This window comes from Drosophila sulfurigaster, chromosome 2L (genome assembly GCF_023558435.1).
Source record: "Drosophila sulfurigaster albostrigata strain 15112-1811.04 chromosome 2L, ASM2355843v2, whole genome shotgun sequence".
Classification (NCBI taxonomy): Eukaryota; Metazoa; Arthropoda; class Insecta; order Diptera; family Drosophilidae; genus Drosophila; species Drosophila sulfurigaster.
The window spans coordinates 24,614,721-24,634,586 of NC_084881.1; the positions used below are offsets into that span (position 1 = coordinate 24,614,721).

At 36.7% G+C, this 19,866-nt stretch overlaps 1 protein-coding gene across 3 annotated transcripts in view; it reads right to left on the bottom strand.

The window, feature by feature from the left end:
- LOC133837392 (uncharacterized) overlaps positions 1-19,866 on the bottom strand; it is a 154,519-nt gene extending 134,653 nt beyond the window's left edge. The window contains exons 1-3 of one of the 3 annotated variants that reach the window (XM_062268147.1): positions 19,359-19,861; positions 14,411-14,897; positions 13,793-14,346 (exon numbers count right to left, since the gene is read on the bottom strand). The gene's annotated coding sequence lies outside the window, so the exon portion shown is untranslated. Of the gene's footprint in view, positions 1-13,792; positions 14,898-19,358 lie in introns of all 3 variants that reach the window. The other 2 variants (XM_062268140.1, XM_062268155.1) reach the window with 2 other exon arrangements.

Genomic DNA, 19,866 nt, shown 5'->3' on the forward strand with positions numbered 1-19,866 from the left:
CGAGTGTTTCAGTTTTATGCCCGCCATCCTCTCACAACAACAAACAATACCTCCCAGACATCAACTAGCACGTCCCTCTCTGCCTTTCTCCCTCGCCCCTGCCCCTCATTGACTCACGGACGAGCGACAGTCAAATCAATTGGCGGAAAATAAAAAATAAAAGCACAAAGCGAAGAAATGAAAGCAAATACGAGTACAGACACACACACAAACAACACTCTACAAATACAAATAAATCGCAGCATTTCCGCAATGCTCATGTTCTTCAGCTTTTATGATTATTATATAAATCTGCTGGCCGCCCATCCTGACCTGTGGCAACCACCAGTCCATGGCTCCATGCCCCTGAAATGTCATAAAAAAAAAGAACGTGAAGTCAAATAAAAAGCGAGTTCTGGCCGGATTTTGTTGATGATGACGCAAACGGCGCGCTTCATTGGTCGGCCATCAGTGAAAGCTGCGGCAAAATGGATGGCCATATGGATGGACACAGGAACACAGGGACACATGTGGCACATTTCACAAACCGTTTGTCCAGACCCCATCCCGCCTCCAAGTTGTGGTCAATATTCAAATGCTGAATGCTCTCGACCACTGGCCCACTTATTAAGCTATTAAAGCATAATTTTCTGTTTGCCAACTGCAAATCCAAGTGTTGCTTTTGTGTATTGCTGCCCCCCAAACTGCCCGCCCCTTGTCGCAGGGCGTGGCTGAGCCTTATGAATTATGAAAGTTTTGGTTGCGCCAGCCACGCGTGTTGGCCATAAACGCCTGGCTTTATGACCCACAGAGCCACTCAAATTGAAAGTGAAAAGTTGAGTGCAGTGCAGTGCGTGCGAAGAGCGTAGAGCGATGAGAATGGTCGGGAGGGCATGGCCTCATTTGTGGCATACTTTGAGGTAAGCTAAAGTGAAGCAAAGCAAATAATCAGCGAGCATAATCACCTGGCTCAAAAAGAACAAAATAGTTCAAATAAAGAAAATCCGCCTCACTGAGTTCATCTCGTTTTTCCACGGAAAGCTTAAAACATAAACAGAAATTTTGTTTTTCCATTTCCAAGAAATGAAAAAAATTATATACATACATATGTCTGTTTTTAAGCCCTCTGGTATTTCGCAAAAGCATTTTCAATTTGATGTCTGCAATAAGCGCCTTTAGTCAATCTACGCTACAGGCAATTTTCTGATAGCAAAAAAAACTAAATATCTTTTTGTGGATTTAATATTCTGCTTTTGAGAATTTAAAAAATGTATACAATTTTCCACATGTTTAAGCTGTAATTAAAATAGTTACTTCATGCATTCAAGCCTTGCCATGAATATGTATATATGTTTTTCGATCGTCATCATTGCTTTTCTGATTCGCATTCATTGAGAGCATTTTGTATGCCTCTTGCATGCTTAACCCACGTGTAATTCAACTCAATTTCAACTGCCCACGCACTTGCCATGTACTTTGCATCTTAACATTGTGAAATCTCAGTCCAATTACCAACTCCCGCCTCGCACCCCTCCCCCCATAAACCATTGCCAGATGATATACATTCTCATTTTATTTATTCATTTGATGATGACAGCCAAGGGAGAGCAATGCAAATGAATTAAATGTTGCCTTTGCCTGTCATTGTTTTCCGTCTCCGCCTCCGTCTCATTTTGTATTTTTCTTCTTATTTTTGGCAATTAAATTTCATTTCCGAGAAACGCAAAAATCCAAAGGCGTCGAAGAAGCTGTCGAAAATGAAAGCAAAAGCGAGGCGGGCAACAACACAAATGGGCGGGGCACAAAAATAATAATGGCGTTGATTTCATTTCATTTCTCAATCCCAGTCATCATTTGTTCTTCTGTTTCTGCTTCTGTTTCTCTCCTCTCCTCTACTCGACTGCCTTTCGCTTTGTTTGCCTACTTGTTAGCAGTTGCCTCGACATTAACACGTTAAAAAATCGTGCTCTGCTCCTTTGGCATTTTTTGTTTCTTATATTTTTTTTTGTACTATTTCCGCTGCTGCTTAAAGTGAGACATAAAATACGACAGCAAAAAAAAAAAGTAAATAATAATCTACGAGTTTTTTGTCGCCAAACTTTTTTCTTTCTTGTTGTTGTGAATTCCAATTTCCGTTTGCTTTATTATTTGTTTGCGAATGTTTACGGAAATCATTCAGATCATCAGTTCTACTGTAGTTCTAATAAATTGACATCAAATAGCCGAAAGGCTAATGCAGATAAAATATAAAAATAATACGCAAATAAATAAAATATTCATATTACGTGGAATTTATTTCAATTTGTTTGAGCATGAACATTAATTAGAAATTTACAACATCAATCAATATGCGCAAGAGTTTACCCTGTAAGCTGATAGGCAACGAAAAAAAATCTCAATTATTGAAATTCATGTTTTTAAATAATAATTTGTAACTATTTACTTTTTCTTTTAGCTTCATTCAATGAAATCGAGTTTACTTCATTATTTTGTTAACATTGTGTAAGCATTTAAAATGTATATAAACGACATAGTTCACTTTATATCGTGTACTTTATCTTTTCGTATGTGTCTGACCTTTATCATTGGCCCTTATCAACTTCAGATTCAATTAAGCGAACTCATCAAATTATAATTATGTGTAACAGTGAAATTAGCACGTTTCAAGTTCCATTTTTGGGCTAACGAAGAGCACACGTGGCATTGTCAGTGAAATTAGAGATTCACTCACATACACACATATATATACCATATATATATATAACGCATACGCAGCGTTTACGTAGAGGTGGAAAATTTTTGGCCACAGGCCAAACGAATGCCAAATAACAAATACCGAATACCAAATACCAAAACGCAAAACATATTTGAAACCAAAGGCAAGCAAAATATCGTTACAAATACCAGCTCTAATGGTTGCACGTATAGAAATCAATGCGTGACTGACGTTTATGGCAACTTTTTAGAACTCTCTAAATTCCGAAACTTCCTCCAATGGCTGGCAATTGGCCAAAGCCGAAGATGAAAACTTTATTTTGTTCGAACTCCGTTTTTGTTTTTTTTTTTGCTCGCAACAATTTTGTTTTTATATGAGCATGTTATTTAAAGGATACGTTTTTCTAGTGCTGCTGTTTTTTGTTTATTTGCTAGCTGAGTGAAAGAAAAAACAGTAGCAGCAGCGAAACGACAGGTTATAAAATTTGATGTCAATTGAAACGTTCACTGAAAGCATATTTCCTTTATGGCTTTATTTTATTTACGTCTGCGCCTTTGGTTGCAGCTGCGGCAGCAGCAGAGTTGCAGCGTTGGAGTTGCAGTTGCAGAAGCTACTTGTGTGCTACTTGCTGCTGCATTTCCGCATTGCGCACCAAGGACATTATTCATTGTGCCTGGCAACGAGTGCCAGGCTAGCGCTTTGGGACCACTCGAAAGTGCACGAGCAGATAATAATTCTTACATGTCGCAGAGTTGCGACGAGTTCTTGGCCACTCGCTGGCCCTTTTCGCCAGTTTCCTTATCAAGCAACACGCCCAAGCACTTCCTGTGGCTAGACAGCAAAAGTGAGAGAGAGAGAGAGAGAGACAGATAGAGGAGAGGTCTTTACTTGCTAGTCTTGTTATCAACAAACGTTGTCATTGCTCAAGTGTCGTGGCTTGTAGTTTTGCCCCTCTTTTCGTTGTGTTCGCTTTTTGCGTTCTTTTTTTTTCTTGCTTTCTGCCCATCTTTTGTCTTTTGCGCCTTTTGTCTTTCAGTTATGCATGTGCGTTTCCTTTTTGGCTGGCAAAGTCGTCCTAGAGCTTTTATGACGCGCCAACTTGCCGAGCCTGGTCCTCGGTCCTCGGTCCAAGTCATATGAGCCCCCAAGGCATTTGGCAAAGACAACGGGCGTCATAAAGTGGCGCAAAGTTACAGTCAAAAGCTACAACTACTCCTCGTACTCTTCGTACTCATCCTGGTTACATCTTCAGCCTTTAGCACGGCTTCATCTCATCTCAACCAGTTCAGTTTCGAGTCTAATACTTTGATAATCCTTGAATCCTTCGGCTTCGGCTTCGTCTCTAACTCCAACTTGAGCTTCAACTGCACATGTCGAATATAACTTTTGATACGGCAGCGTACTCTCACACTCGTTAGCCTTATCCTCATGGTCTCATCTCAGACTTGGCTCGATGTATATAGATATGGAGACAGCCAGTCAGCTTTGTTACTCGAGCTTTATCGCATGCTTATACAAGTATTAATATATCTCTCTGTCTGCTTGTTTATGTGTATGAGTGTGTGTGTGTGTGCAAATTATATGAGCATGATAATATTGTATAACACTGACTTCTCACACAGCTACAATGACAACAGCACTTCTGTGCCTGCTTCTGCTTCTTCTCCTTCCCCCTTCTCCATCGTTTTTTTCCAGCTTTCTCTGTCATGCAGTTCGCTTTGTCTAGTTTCAATTTCAATTTGATTTCACTTGGATTCTTATTCCATTTTTTTTGTTGCTGCTGCTGCTGCCACAGTGGCATCATTTTGATTTGCTTATTTGTCTGATTTTATTGTCAGCTTTTTTATCTTTCTCCAGTTATTGTATTTGTATGCAATGCATCATTGCATAAGTTTTCAAGTATGCCCCTCAGAATTGAGTCGAAAAGCGCTTTATCAACTTTTTTCTTATATCAACAAAATGTCTTTTAATTGGGGTATACATCCTTTTTAATAAATTGATATGAATTTTGCTTCGTCAAAGATGTTGTCGAGTCGACCAAAATAGTGAAAAATATTGGAAAATCATTTTTAATTTTTTAAAACACATAGAGAAAAAATGTAGATTCAAATCATTGCAAATCTTGATTTAAGATTTCTTCGATCTTTTAAGAAAACATTGCAAAAAGATTATTAGATTAAAAAATGCTTTATCAAGATTTGTATTAACATTTTTTGAGATTAAGAGATTAAAATCTTGAAAAGAAAATTGAGAATCCTTAAATCGAAGTATATGAAAACAAATAAATAATCTAAATTTAAGATTGTTTCATTTAAAATGTTGACTTCTTTGTTCACTTTTAAGATTATAATCTTCCATTTCAAGCATGAGCATTCTTGAATTGTTGTAGAATTTTGATTTTGATTTAAGAGTAAACCGTCTTGATTAAATTTGTATATTTATAATCTTGAATCTTTATCTTTATTCGTATTTTAGCACTTTTTTCTTTTTGTGTGAATATTTCAAAAAACTAAAGCGAGGGGTATGAACATTTCGCTGGCTGTCAGTCAAATGACAACAAACTGAGAGAGCTGTGAAATGGGTGAAAACCGCAGCGGGAAAACAAAACCACAGAAGCTTTTTGTGCAACAGACAAGCAGCTGGGCACCGCTGTCTAATTGCAAATTGATAACAATTTCAAACGCTAATCAGTTATGATGGCGTTAGTTGCTGAAACGCCGAAAGTGGGTAGGGGATGGAAGGAAGGCGGGGGGAGAGCGTCAGGTCGGAAATGCACAATTTGTGTTTCATTTGTTAGATCAACACGCATGTGTGTGGCTGTGTGTGTATGCATTAAGAGCTTATTTGCTTGTTGATTTCCGAGCGATTAAACTATTAAATTTGCAAAATTCTGCAGCACTGAGTGAAGGAGGCAGTTACGTAATCGGTATGAACAGCAACAAGCGACTGCATTTGATGATGTGGACCCCAATTGTGCAAACAAATCGTTGGCTTTGGCCTAGTGCTGGTCATAAATTTAATTGATAATATTGTTGACACGCATAACGACTACCGATGTTAGAGAAGAGAGAGAGACAGGTCACTGGATATCAATATTTGTAAATGAATTTTGCCAGCAAACATGGCTTCAATAAAACCTGTCTGTGACTGACTGCTTGACTGCATGACTGAGTGTCTGAGTGAGTAAGTGAGTGTTTGACAATTAAATATTTGGCCATGGCTTATAAATATTTTATAAGGCCTTCTGTTAAATTTGTATATGCTCGGCTCAGAGAGCTTTGGCTCTCTGTCTCTCCTGTACTTATACATAAATGTATGTTTATTTGAAGAACTCTCCGCTGACTGGCACTCAAATTATGCATAACGCATGAGAGGCGCCACAAGCAGCCAGCTAAGGAGGGGGAGGGTAAAAATCTGGTAAGAGAATACTCATATGTTGTATAACTTTACATAGACAATTATTTAGAAGTGCACAGCCAGAGCCACAGCCACGGAATCCCAGCCAGAAATCTTCTTCTCCATCTGCATGTGTGAGTGCCAAAGACTCGAGCTTAAGTGACACTAACAACTCAGGCGAAGGCAAGCAGCATATGACCAAGAGAGAGGAGAACAAGATGTGTGTGTATGTGTGTGTGTGTGTGTGTGTATATTGAAGCGAAGCACAGTGGTTGAGTGGTGTGGATGATTCAGCAGGTCCAGGATGGAGAAAACGAAACGAAACGAAACGAAACGAGGTTTCCTCTTGCGTGTTATGTTTTGGCTGCTGAGAGCAACTCAATCTAAATGCGGTACAATGACATCTAAAGTGTTTGGGCTGGCATTTTTATCCCCCCACCTCGCCTCCCCCGCACATGTAATACCCTGGGTCTGACATTAGTTCTGCTTTCTTTTAAATGTGTCACGTAATTTCACTGTGCAAGAGACAGAGAGAAAGAGAGCGGTTGGCACTGTCAGACAGCAAGACAAACAACGATTGTATATGGCTGGCATTTAAGTAAAATGTATGTAGAGAGCATTTTGGTTCAACTGCGCGATTCCACCTCAAAATGTGTGTCACTCGACAATTTAAAGATAGTTGCAACAAATGCAACAGTTTCCAGCATCAAATGTTGTGATAAATCGGATAACAGCTTCATAGAAATTGTTGACACAAATAAATTACATAAATATGCCATATTTCTAGATCAAACTACGTCAGCGAATTAATAATCAAATGCGATAAAAACATGCAAATTTTTTTAAATCAAATAAATAAATCGAATCGAAAAAGACAAAAAGACAAACAAAATCCATAAAATGTGATTGCATAAATGGAAAATATGTTGGGTTTTTTTTCTCTTTTTTTTTCATTTACTGCATAATCCAAAAAGCCCTTGAACAAATTGCAGAGCGTTGCATTAAACCACTTCGCATGCAAAAGATACACACATTATCAGACATCATCAGGCAAATGTATCTAAAAGCCTCAATGCGCTATCAATATTAACTCTATTCAAATGCAGTTGCCGTATTGAAGAGCAAAAAAAAAATCGCGCATACGCAGATCCCTCAAATCAGCACTTAACGTTAATTACGATGTATTTTTTCCTGCTGATGTTGGAGTTTAACATGATTTCGCTGTTGTTTCGGTACGGAGGGGAAAAATGCGCACAGATTAATGTGATGCACACATGGGAAGCCTGCGAGAAGCATTTACAACTTTTACCCCTCTCTCTCTCTCTCTCTGGCAATTGATGTCAGCGACAACAACAACAACAACAGTTACAAGTAGGACAAGTGCAGTTGAGTGGCTGCAATTGACATTAACTGTGGCAACTTTTTGCGCTAGCCTCAAATCTACCCGAGCTCTAACTCATTTTAGACATATTTACAAACGAAACTAGAGAGAAAAAAAAACTGAAAAACTGCTGTTACTAAAGTATGCAAATTAGTGCAAAATTAAAAAAAAAAAAAAAGTTAACTAGCAGAAAAGTTTTAGACGGAGGAGTCGAGAGTTGCCTGTTGTTGACTTAATTGTGCACGCATTAAATTGCTTAACTAAATGCCACTTCATTCAGAGCAACAGACCAGCATTTCCCCCACAGCCATCATCCAACAGCGACGCAGTCCTTTCAAAAATTTGCGGCCAAATTTAAACTTTTGCCTTTGGCATGGAATAAGTGTGTGTGAAATTTTCGTGTGCTTTGGATTCTGAGCGCTGTGAGGCGGCAAAGGATTAATTGCTTAACCACAAAATGAATAGACAGCAACCGAGTCTGAGTCTGCCTTTAGAGTGCTTGTTAAAGGTTAAACATTGCTGGTTTTAGTTCTGGTGACATTTTCATAGTCGAATTAGAGATCATAGTGAAAATATCAGGAGGTATGTCATGTATTTTAGAGGTATAAAAATGAAATTAATAAATTATATATTACAAATAAAATAAATATAGTAAAATATAAGTAATAAAATAAATTAAACATACAAAATAATATAAGAATGTACTTTTTAAAACTAGTGTTTATTGATGACTTATTTTTATATATAATAACTTTTATAATTCTCTAAATAAGAATGCACTTTTGAAAACAAATATTATGTTGTGGTTTTTTATGGATGGAAAATAAAAGAAAAATTTTTTACTCAACATATTTTTTTTGTTTTATTTTTCAGTATAATAATTTTTATAATCCTTGAACTATTCTCTTAGAGTATTCCGAAGTCACAATTTTATAATTCTGTAAAAATTTTTCTTTCTTAGTGTAGATAATAATAATTTAAGAATGCACTTAATAAAACAAATATTTGTTGTGTTTTTTTATGGAAAGAAAATAAAAGAAGAATTTTGTACACAACATATTTTTTTTTGTTTTATTTTTAAGTACAAAAATTTATATAATCCTTGAACTATTCTCTTTCTTAGAGTATTCCGAAGTCACACTTTCCCAGAGCACAAAACATTTCTTGCTCTTGCTTTAATTTGCTCAAGTTGTTTGCTATTGTATTACACAACATGCAGAGAGCGTTGCTTCTTGTGTGTTGTTTTGTTTGCTTCCATTTCGTTTTCCATTCTCAAAATTCGTAAATATCCCTTAACTATTTCTGATGTTGTTGTGTGTGCTCAGTAGTTTTAGCATTGTTAGTTTCGTTTCCATTTTACATCAAAATTGCGATGTCTATGTCTGACTGCTGGCTAGGCGTCGGCAACCTCATTCCTTTTTTATGCGTGTCCCCTCCCCGTCTCCCGTCTCTCCCCCTCGTCGTTTCTATACCGTCTCTCATCATTACATTTCATTAAGTTTCAAAGGCAGTCGGGAGTCGGCGTGTTGAGCCTGGCGTCATTTCTGCTGCTGCTGTTGCTGTTGCTGATGCTGCTTTTGTGTTTATTAAACGTTTTCGGGGCGCGTGTTCATTCAATTTGTTTGTTGTTTTTGTTGTCGAGCCAGTTTGCTGCTGTCGCTGTTGCTGTTGCTGTTGCTGTTGTAAATGTTATGTATACATGCCTGCGTCTAAATAAACAACAAACACAACAATATAGCAACAAGGGCAAAACAACACATGAAGTGCTCATGCTGTGCTGACGACTGTTGTTGCCTTTCTCTTCTCTGCTCGTTTACTTTTTTTTTTGCTCTGCCTTTGCCTTTGCTGTTGTCTTCGTGTTCTTGTTGTTGTTGAGAACGCGCTTGGAAAATCATTTTAATTGTTTTGTTTAAATAACAGACACAGAGCTGGCAGGCAAGGCAGGCAAGGCAGAAAACCAGTGCCACAGCGTGTGTCTTGTAGGCGTATACTTAATATGGCTCATACGCCACGTGTGCCAGTATGTACGAGTATGATTGTATGCTGTATCTATCTATGGGTGTACCAAGCGTGTTGTTGTTGTGCACGAATGTAGGCTTCCTTAATTTCTTGGTATATACTGCAAACGTGTCACGTAACAGTTACAATTTAGGGTACGTAAACTATGTCAAGAATCTGAGCATGCCAGTGAATAATTGTCCCAAATAATTATTTGTATTCATTACACAAAATCAGACAATCAAAATAATGCTAAATATACTTGAATAGCATTAACTATAATTAGAGAAAGTGCTTAAGTAAGAAACTTTCAAAAGTTGAGAAATTCTTTAAACCTTTTTTTTCGATTTAATTTAAAGAAAAGCTTGCTCTTTGTTCTGTGTATACTTTAAGAGTCGCCACATTGTCGCATTTACCTATTTAGTAAATTATTATTATACAAGTTGTTTTTGTTTTTGTGCAGCGCGTTGAATTGGAAACTTAAGCCCAAGGCGACGTCAAAGTGAAATAGTAGAAAGTGTTTTTGTGTGTATTTCGGCTTCAAAATGAAATTGTAAAGTGAAATGTGATAATATTTTAAATACATATTATATGGTTGACTGTGTGTGTGTGTGTGTTTTAGCTATAGAAGTCTATGGCTTAACCTTTGACTGGCCAAGGCCAAGTGTAAAAGTTTATCAATTCCCTCAGGCAGACGACGGCAGCAGCAGGACGTTTATTGAAAATGCTTTGTGCAGGACACGTAGCAAAAGCAAAAGGAATAAAACTTTTTTACCACGACGATGTTAGACGTACGTGATCGCACTGAAAAATGGCGTAATTAAAAGCCAAGCAAATATGTTTAATACACATATATATATATATATATATATTTTTAGACCAACTTTTGGCTGGTCGTCTGATATGATAAATCCACTTAATCCAATCCAACAAACAGAATTGAAACGATGCGTGCGTGCGTGCGCACGCAGGAAAATTGCCAAGTTTTAATTGTGAAAGTTTAGCTGAAATTGAGCAAAGGAATGGGAAATGACATCGGAATGGGAATCAAAGATAGGAAGAGGGAGAGAGAGAGAAGATGGAGAAGAAAATGCAGTCCAGGACACGCACTTCCACATTCGCAAGTAAGCTCGTAACTCACAGAGAGAGAGCAGCCAGTGAGAGCTTTCAGCACTCACACAGCAGGTGTGGCAAATTGTGTCTCACATTAAGGGGCAACCAACAACCTACAACCTACAACCTACGCAATGGCAACGTGTTCCTGATCATCGTCCTCGTCCTCGTCTTCGTCCTCTGTCGTCCTGTCGACTCTGGCACTGCTGTCATTCTGCGTTACTTGTCATCAACTTCATGCGTTTTGACATTTTTATTAGTTGAATACTCCTTAGCAGCACGCTCCATTGCTGACGCACTCAGAGAAAGAGAAGGAGAGTGAGAGCTTCAAACTGCCCTGCTTTGGGAGTCTTCAGCTTCGCCCTGGGCTGTGTGACATCTAATAAGTGTTTACTACCCAATGAGGATGCCTTTTTCCAGTGCTTTAAAACATCATGGGGAGTGCGCGCGTGTGTTTGCCTGTTATAATTTGCTGCCCTGCTGGATACTAGATGCTCGAAGCTGGTCCCCACTTATATAGAAGACGCCTCGCATATTCCCAGTTTCCCAGTCGATAAAGAATGAACAAATTGTGCGCGATTCACTTTTTTACACTTTCAGCGTTAACTTTGTTTTTATTTTCCCTTCGTAACGAAATTGTTTAAGCTTAAAATAAATTTACGGGCTGACAAAAAACATTAGTAAATTAATATTAAAAAACATAAACTGACACATGCATTATATAAATGGATGAATTTATATTAATATGCTACGAATGTCTTATTACGAATGCTACTCCTAATTAGCTTTCATCAACGCTATGCAATGCTTCAAAAAATTAATGTTTATTTGTTTAAATGACATGTTAAATAAATACTCATATTTTATATTGGCTTCCTGTTTTTAATTTATGCATCAAAATTGCTTTAATTGCTCAAAACAAAATAATTCCAAAGAATAACAAAAACATTGAATAAGAACGACAGCTGCAAAACAAGAAACACAAAAATAAACAGAAAATTCGTGGAATATGAAAAACATTTCCATCATTTGTACTAAGAATAATTTTTCATTTCTCTTTGCAGTGCAACGAAATACCTATTTTAATTTGCACGAAAGTGAAGTTTCTGTTTAAGAATGCTATTGTTAAAAACTTAAGAGAAACTACAAAATAAATAAATAAAAATTGTTTGCTTATCAGTAAACAAAGATTTTTAATATATTTTTAAAAGTTAAATAAGCTTTGATTTATTAGTTTATTTATTATTTATTTGATATAAGTAAAAGCAAGTTATTCAGGTTAATGCATAAATTCCACAAAAAATCTTTCTTTATTTCCTCAATTTCACTGATAATGTTTGGAAATAGTTTTAAAGCTAACCAAGCAAAGTTGTTCAAAGATGAACAAATTGGTTTCGTTGAATATTAAAAAACTTATATGAGTTTGCAGCACAACTATTTTGCACTTTGCGTGTAATGTGCTTTAAAGCGATAAATTCCTGTGGCATAACTGCGAAACTCAACCCAAAAATATCCTAGCCAACTTATTGTTAACTTCTGTGCAAAGAAATGGTCAGAATTTTGGGTGAAATTGTTGACAAACGGAATCCAAGAAAGATATTAAATTGTTGCATAAATCCAGCCTGATGCCTTGACAACTTGCTAATGCTAATGGAGTGCCCAGAGTCACAGTCAAAGTCAGACTCCAGTCGCGACTGCCGAGAATCCAGGCCATGGCCTGATGCCATGGATCGTTCAAATTGCGTGAATGTTTATGATGCACAAAAGGAACGAAAAAAAAAATATGACGAAAAAAAGAAATAAAATAACCAAAGCCATACAACGTCAATGTCCATTTGTGAAAGTTGTCCCCAAGAAACTGATGGCTATTCGAGGAAGAGGAAGGTAAAAGTTTTAAGCAGCTGGCGTGCGTCTAAAGGTGACCCAGGTTAGACTAGCCGAGACACCAACGTGCAGAGATAAAGAGCAAGAGAAAGAGAGGGTGGAGGGTGCAAGTCGGTCCACTTCCGAGTTGCGAGTCGAAACGACAGCGAAAACTTTTAAATGAAATTTTTGCGTTAAAGTTTTGTCAGGCAAGTTGCGCCCGACTGGGCCCGACGAGCGATGCGAACAACCTGGCTTAGGTCAGCCAGCAAAGTAGCGGTCTACCGCAGTCACACACCAGGACACCCACGCACACACGCACACACCAACACACGGACACACCGACACACATCTATGTATTGTCACGTAGCTTGGTGACAGATTCCAACAGCCAGGCAGAGGCAGGCAAATACCATTAAAACAACAAACAGCAACAGCAACATCCACTAAGGATGCCCAGGATGTTGAGAATGCTGAGGATGTTGGGGATGCTGATGATGCAGGTGGGATGTGCTCCTCTCTCTCTATCTCTTTCTGCACCTATCTGCTAGTCTCACAACGCACAAAAGTTTCATTTTAATGTCTCAGCAAGTGTTGCCATCATCTCTTTGTTTGTGCAAAAAAAAAAAATGAAAACTGCAGAGTAAAAAAAAAACTGAAATTAGCAACACATGCGAGTCCTTTCAAAAATGATGTAAAATAAAAAAAAACAGAGAGAGCATTGCAGCATTTGAAGTAATTACAACATTTCTTTTCGCATATATGGATATAATTCTTATGTGCCTTTTCGTTTTATATGCATTACGCTAATGTTTTTAAGCTTCTGCACAAATGTTGTTGCTGCCCTAAAAACAGAGCAACAAAGAGAGAGTGAGAGGCAGGGTGAAAAAAGATGAAATTATGACACTCGGATTCGGTTTTTGGGGCTTCTGCTTTTTGGTTGGTGTTGGTTGCGGCTCTAAAGCCGAAAGCTAATGCGTTTTTAAATATGCTGCAGCGGATGCTCGGTTGGCATTAATTAACAGTCAGCACTCGGAGCGCTTATTGTGATGACTTTTGAAAGCGCTGCAAGAGCGTCAAGGGACAACGCTTAGCTAAATGTGCTGCACACTAAGTGTGGGCAGTAACGTAACTAAATTTACAGAAACTAGTTTAATAAGCAAATGTATTATATTCTGTTTATACATTAAAAGTTTTAGGAAAGAATTTCTCATAATTTCTAAAAAAATTTCTGAGAATTCCATTATTCATTTTAAGAATTCCAACCAAGCAAAAATAGTTGTTGCGGTCATGTAAGCTCCACTTAAATTATTTACTGGCATATATCATAAAAATGGTCGACTTACCTGTTGCCATTTCTCCTTGTTCGGCCACACGACGTATGCTTAATGTTTTAATTATATATTATGCTTTTACACACACAGTTACAACACTTGCCTAAGATACACAACACAACACAGCACACACAACGTTTGCTTGCTTTATTTCAATTTCTAAACGCGTTTATGTTTCGCTTTAGTTGCTGACCGACAAAAAATTCTTGGAATGGTCGGAGGCCTGTGTAATAAGCCGCACTTGTGGAAACTCACACACACACACACACACACACACACACTTGGACACTAGCACATGGTTATAATGTATTTTTGTTGCGCTATTGTAGTCTCCCTTTCAGTTCTTTTTTTTTTGCGGTGTCCGTTTCCGTTTGCCGTGTTGAAGTCCTGTCGCTGTCCTTCTTCTGTGGATTGTGTTCGCCGAGAAAGGCAACAGCTTGAAATGCTATTAAAATATTATCTTCTGATAATCTGCACTTAATTTCGTGCTTTGGTCGAAGCAAGCACAGCACCCAGAAGTATGTATGGAATGAATGTCCTTGCCCCGTGTGGCAAGTCCTCGTCAGCTGCAATCAGTTGTTGCTTTAGTTTTTGTACTAAATAATAATCGTAGAGTGTAATTTTAGTTACTTCGTTTTGTGGTTTCTATTTCGGGTTTTTGAGAATTTTATTCACTTCGTTACTCCTTTTATATAATGCGTCGGAGTATTATTATTGGGTTTATGTTCAGCTCTGTCTTGTTTTGTATTCGTTTTGGCAAACCTTTTTCGCTTTTCTCCTCTCGTTTTGGAGTTTCACACTTCGCTGACTTTTAATGTTTGCTACGTTTTCGTTGCAAAAGCAGCAACTACAACATACAACAGGTTCGCTCATGTGCGTGCGTGTTGATTTCCTTTGCTGTTACCTTTTGATATACTCGCACTTAATTTTTCTTCTTCGTTTTTTTTTTTTTTTTGTACAGCAGCAGCTTTTCTTTCTCTCTTTCCTGCCGTTCGTTTCTCGGCTATTGAGTTTTTCAAATTTATTAAATTCGCTTTTCTCTTCTTTAATCAAATTTCCACTTGATTAGAGTGACGACAATTTCGTTGATTTCCTGTTGCTGCTTGCTACTGTAGACCTGCGAGTGTGTGTGTGTGTGTGTGAGGGGTGTGTGTGTGTGTATTTGTGTCAAAGTGAGCAAAAGAAAAGCAGAAAAAGTTTTTATTAGTAAGAATTTTACAATATAAATGTCAATATGTGAATTTATAACATTTTTTTTAGTCCAACTTTATTAGGAAGCATTGCGAATGCAATGAAATATGAAAAGAAATCAAAAATGTTTAGAAGGGGTGCAACTTCTTAATAATTTGTACAATTGTATATTCAAAACATTGTCAAACTCTGATCAAATGGAATTTATTATTTTACGAAATTTGCCAGCTTGAAAATTGTTCAAAGTGAAGCTTCGCAGTTTTTTCTCAATGCACATTGTATTTATTTTTTGCACATTTGGCTCTCAACTCTGCGACTATAACCAGAAAAGATTCCACAAATGCGAGTAAGCGATGCATTTCTGGCAAATGGAAATCAGCTTATGGCAATCTCATTTCCTTTTAAATTTAATTCGTCGCTTTTAGCATGTCGCATTTTGCGCTTGCTCTCACTTCATTTTTATGCCTGCCGTATTTGTGTATATTCCAGTAACTGTTTTTAATTTATTTTGTATTCTTATTTCTTATATTCCCCCCTTATTTCCTTATTTTCCCCTACACCCAACCGCGAGATCCTCTTAACGTGTGGCCCTTGCTCTTGCTGCTCCCTCTTGCTCTTAGCCTGTTTTCGTAATACCCCAAAATGCAACACCACAGCATTAACAGCACACCGCACTTTCAGAAGCACACACACACACACACATATTATATATGTATCACAAAAAGAGCAACAAAAAGTATGAATTTCTCTCCATTTTTTTCCGTTGATTTCATTCGAAGAATTTTTGGAGGCCCCCTGCATGAAATTATAATTGTATATTCGTCGCTTGCCGCAGACTATAAAATATTTAATTTCCTTTTCGCGTCTGAGGTTGATGTAATTCCTTCCGGTTATTTTTTTTTCTTTCATTTTTTTCTCACTTTTTCTTATTTTTATTATATTTATTTGCCGCATCGTGTTTCTAATTCGTGAAAAAAAACCTATTTAGCCACAACTTCCGCATGGCCAATATACACCAGGGGCCATTTTCTTCAATCCTCCCCCTTAAAAATGTACAAAATTTCTGCTACAAAAAAAAATAAATAGAAATCACTTTTCTGTTCAGGGGGTAGAGAGACCCCCAGCTAGGAATATGGTGTGTTTCTGGCATTTATGCTTCATTTACTTTTGATGGTTTTTATCCACTTTCCACTCGAATTTTGTCACAAATGTGGTGTGGGCATCGAGCATTGAGAATTGTTACAAACATTTTGGCTAAACAAAAATTATAATCGTGAAGCACATTAAAATTTATTCAAGATTTGTGTTTCTTTTAATTTTTCCACTAATTTCCATTTGAATTATTTAACATCAACTAAAATTATCTACACTTAACATTTATATATTTGTCTATCCATTTTATTTGTATATTTTGCAAAATGATTTATTTATGTATTTATCAAATTTGTTATATACGAAAAGAATTTATTTTTAGTATCTAAACTGATTTGTGTTATAAATATTTCGTATAGATTTTCATTGTCAATTTTGCGAAGCAATTTATTTATTTGCAAAATTTGGAATATAGTACAAATTTCGTATGTTGTATCATTAATTTATATTTATTTCTCATATAATAGTTGATTTGTAGAAATTGATTTATTAAATTAGTTATATATTAAAAAAAATTAATTTTAATATATGAATTGATTTTTCTTATCCATTTTCATTGTCAAGTTTGCGAAGCAATTTATTTATTTGCAAAACTTGTGATACAGTAAAAACGTTTTTAATCCGGTATCATGAATTCGTATTTATTTCTCATATAATAGTTGATTTGTATTAGAAATTTATTTATAAATTATCATAGTTAATTTTTCGAAGCAATTATTTTACTTGTAAAATTTGTGATAAACTAAAACAGAGTTTATGCTGTATCGCCAATTTATATTTATTTATAATGTACTAATATATTTGTTTTATAAATTTGTCTAAGCTTTTTTATTGTTCTTTTTGCGGAGCAATTTGTATATTTATTTATTTTTTTGATAAAATTAGTCAAAATTAAAGTTAAATAAGTTAAACAGTTTTCACGCTGAATGTTCTCAATTCGTCTTTAATTTATATTAATATATATATATATATATAATTCAAATAATTTTAATTCAAAAGATCTTAACTATTGCCAACTATGAGAACTTTTAATTAAATAGCTTACATATTGTTGTGTGCCAATCACTTTCACAATCTTTTTATAATCAAATTGATAGTAAAATATCAAAGAAATGCATCTGCCTTTCGGTTAATTGCTATTTTCAATTTATTTGCAATGCTCTTAATGGTAAAAACGCTTCAAACTGAAGTGTGTTTCAATAAAATCATTTGCGACCGCAAAGAAAAATCAGGACAACTCCGCGTTTCGCTTTATGAGCCTGGCTAATTAGTTTAATGTGGACACATTTTATTAGCCCTCGTTGCTGTGCGCTGCGCTTTGCTCACGGTGCGAAACGGGTGCTAATTAAATTAATTATAAATCTGTCGAGTCGTAGTCAAAATACGAAATTATGAAAATCATAAACTCTTTTATGTTTTCATTTTCGAAAGCGAAATACACACACACACACACACACAGATTTTAATGAGGTGCGAGATTGTGCGAGGTGGGAAATGTGGAGAGCACTGTGCATTAATTAAAAAGGGTTTCCATTCGCGGCATCATGAAACTGTCACTCAACCTTTGACCTCAGAAAATACCAAAAAAAAAAAAAAAAGAGCAGCAAAGGAATTGCAAAGAAAACTAAGAGAGAGATATTTACAAACAAGAAAAAAAGTGAAACTCAATGAAAACGCTTTAAGGACACGCATCGCACGTGTTGTTGATGACCTTTTTTTTCTGTTTGGTTTGCAGTTGTTGTTGTCAACCTCAGGCCTAAGGACACAATTTCAATTTTTTTTGGAGCCTCGTGTGTGAGGCACATCGTCTTCTCACATTCTCTCTTTATCTTTTGGTCTCTTTCATTGTGCTACGACGCTTTAATTTCCGCTTGAATGCAAAGCAAAAGGTTGCTTGCTTCCTTTTTTTTGAGGCAGGACCACGAAGAGGACCTCGTGAAAGTTTCCCACACTCCATCACTCTGGGCTTGCATGTTGACTTGTCTCGACCTGGGCCGTGGCATAGCGAAGCCAAGTGAGGCTCAGCCAAGCCAAGCAAAACAAAAGACACTCCATACATTTCAGTTTCAGTTTTGTTTTGTCGGGCCCTTGTGCGGAACTGCTAACAAAAATGGCCACAGGGCAACCTTTTCAACTTGATTAATTTTCACAATTTAAGTTGATGAGCACAGAAATTTCAAATTGAACAATGGAAAAACGGTAGCCATCGCCACGAAGTCTAAGTCGTCAGTTAGTCAGTCAGTCAGACAGTCAGTCAGTCAGTTTGTTGGACTATTCAGTCTGTCAGTTAATTCCGGCCACGCTTTGATTTAACTTTTCGTTTTTTATTGCAATGGATATTTTATGTGTGGGCCTGACTACAGCTGTATATATCACTTCACTCAGATTGCTTTGTGAATGTGTTGTGATTAGAAAACAAGGAAAGTGGAGGATGCTTTTCCATTTGATTTGATTTATTTATGAAAATCTGGCGACATTTTAGACTAATGGCCACAAAATACAAAGCCCACGAACGCCTACATTCAACAGCATATTCAATTTAATTTACACAAGTATTTCATTTTCCTTTGTTTTTCGTTTATTTCGAATTCCGAACACAAATTGTGTCAATGGAATTAAAATAATATTGAACTGGTTTTTATTTCTTTTGATTTTCTTTTGTTTTGTGATTATCAATTATTATTATTATTATTTCAGATACCACAATTTGTTCAACTTGTTATTTGTACAATAATCCTATTTGTGTTCATTTATTTGCCTTGCAACTGCTTGTAAGGCAAACAATTTTGTAAACATTACTCATACGCCGGGTGGCATTTCTATGTCAATTTCGGCTCTTGAGTTCACAGTTTACAGTTTACAATTTGCTCACAAGTTTGGCTCAAGTGATTTATTGGTCGAATTGGATTTAGCTGGATTTTGTTTGTTTCGTTTTGCCAAACTGTAAGCAGTAGGCCAAAGGTAAAAGAACTTTGCCATTTGATATGTTGCCAATATTTATTACGAAAATATACAATATATATTTCTGCCCCAAAACAATATTATGGTTTTTCGGCAATTTATTGCTGGCAATTGGGTAAAAATTTGTTTTGTACGAAATGGCAAGTTTATCAAAAACTTGAAGTGGCTTCCTTTGCCTTTTCATTTTCATTTTGATTTTCATTTCATAAAGTTTAAAGTTCTTTATTTCAAGATATATTTATTTTTGTTTTTATTTTTTTTTCTGCAGGCTTACATTTTTGTGTAGCAAATGTTGAGTTTAAGCTTTATTCTTTCGACGTTACGTTGCTTTGACCGAAATTCTTTGCACGTTTAATTTTGTTTACGCGAGATAATCGTAAAGTTTTGCGATGTCCTGCGGCAGCTCCAAGAGGAGTTTGCAGGAATAACTTTAAGTTTAACCGGTTCGCAAGGCGTTCGCGTAACCTGAACCTGTCACTGGGGCTCTGTGTTTCTGTTTGCTTTCTTTCGCTTTTGCCCAAAAATTTACACACACCAATGAACACTCACGCCACGCTTCGCACGCACACGCACGCACGTACACACACACGCACACACACACACACAGAGACACGCGCGCGTATGAAGACGTACAATTAAAGGGGGAAAACAGACACACACAGAGTCAGTCGACGCGCTAAGTATACATATGTGTGTGTGTCTCTCTCTCGATGGGAACGAAACGCGTGCAATGTGCTCCCTGCTTGAACGGATGCTGGAGCTTGACTGAATCGCCGTTTACC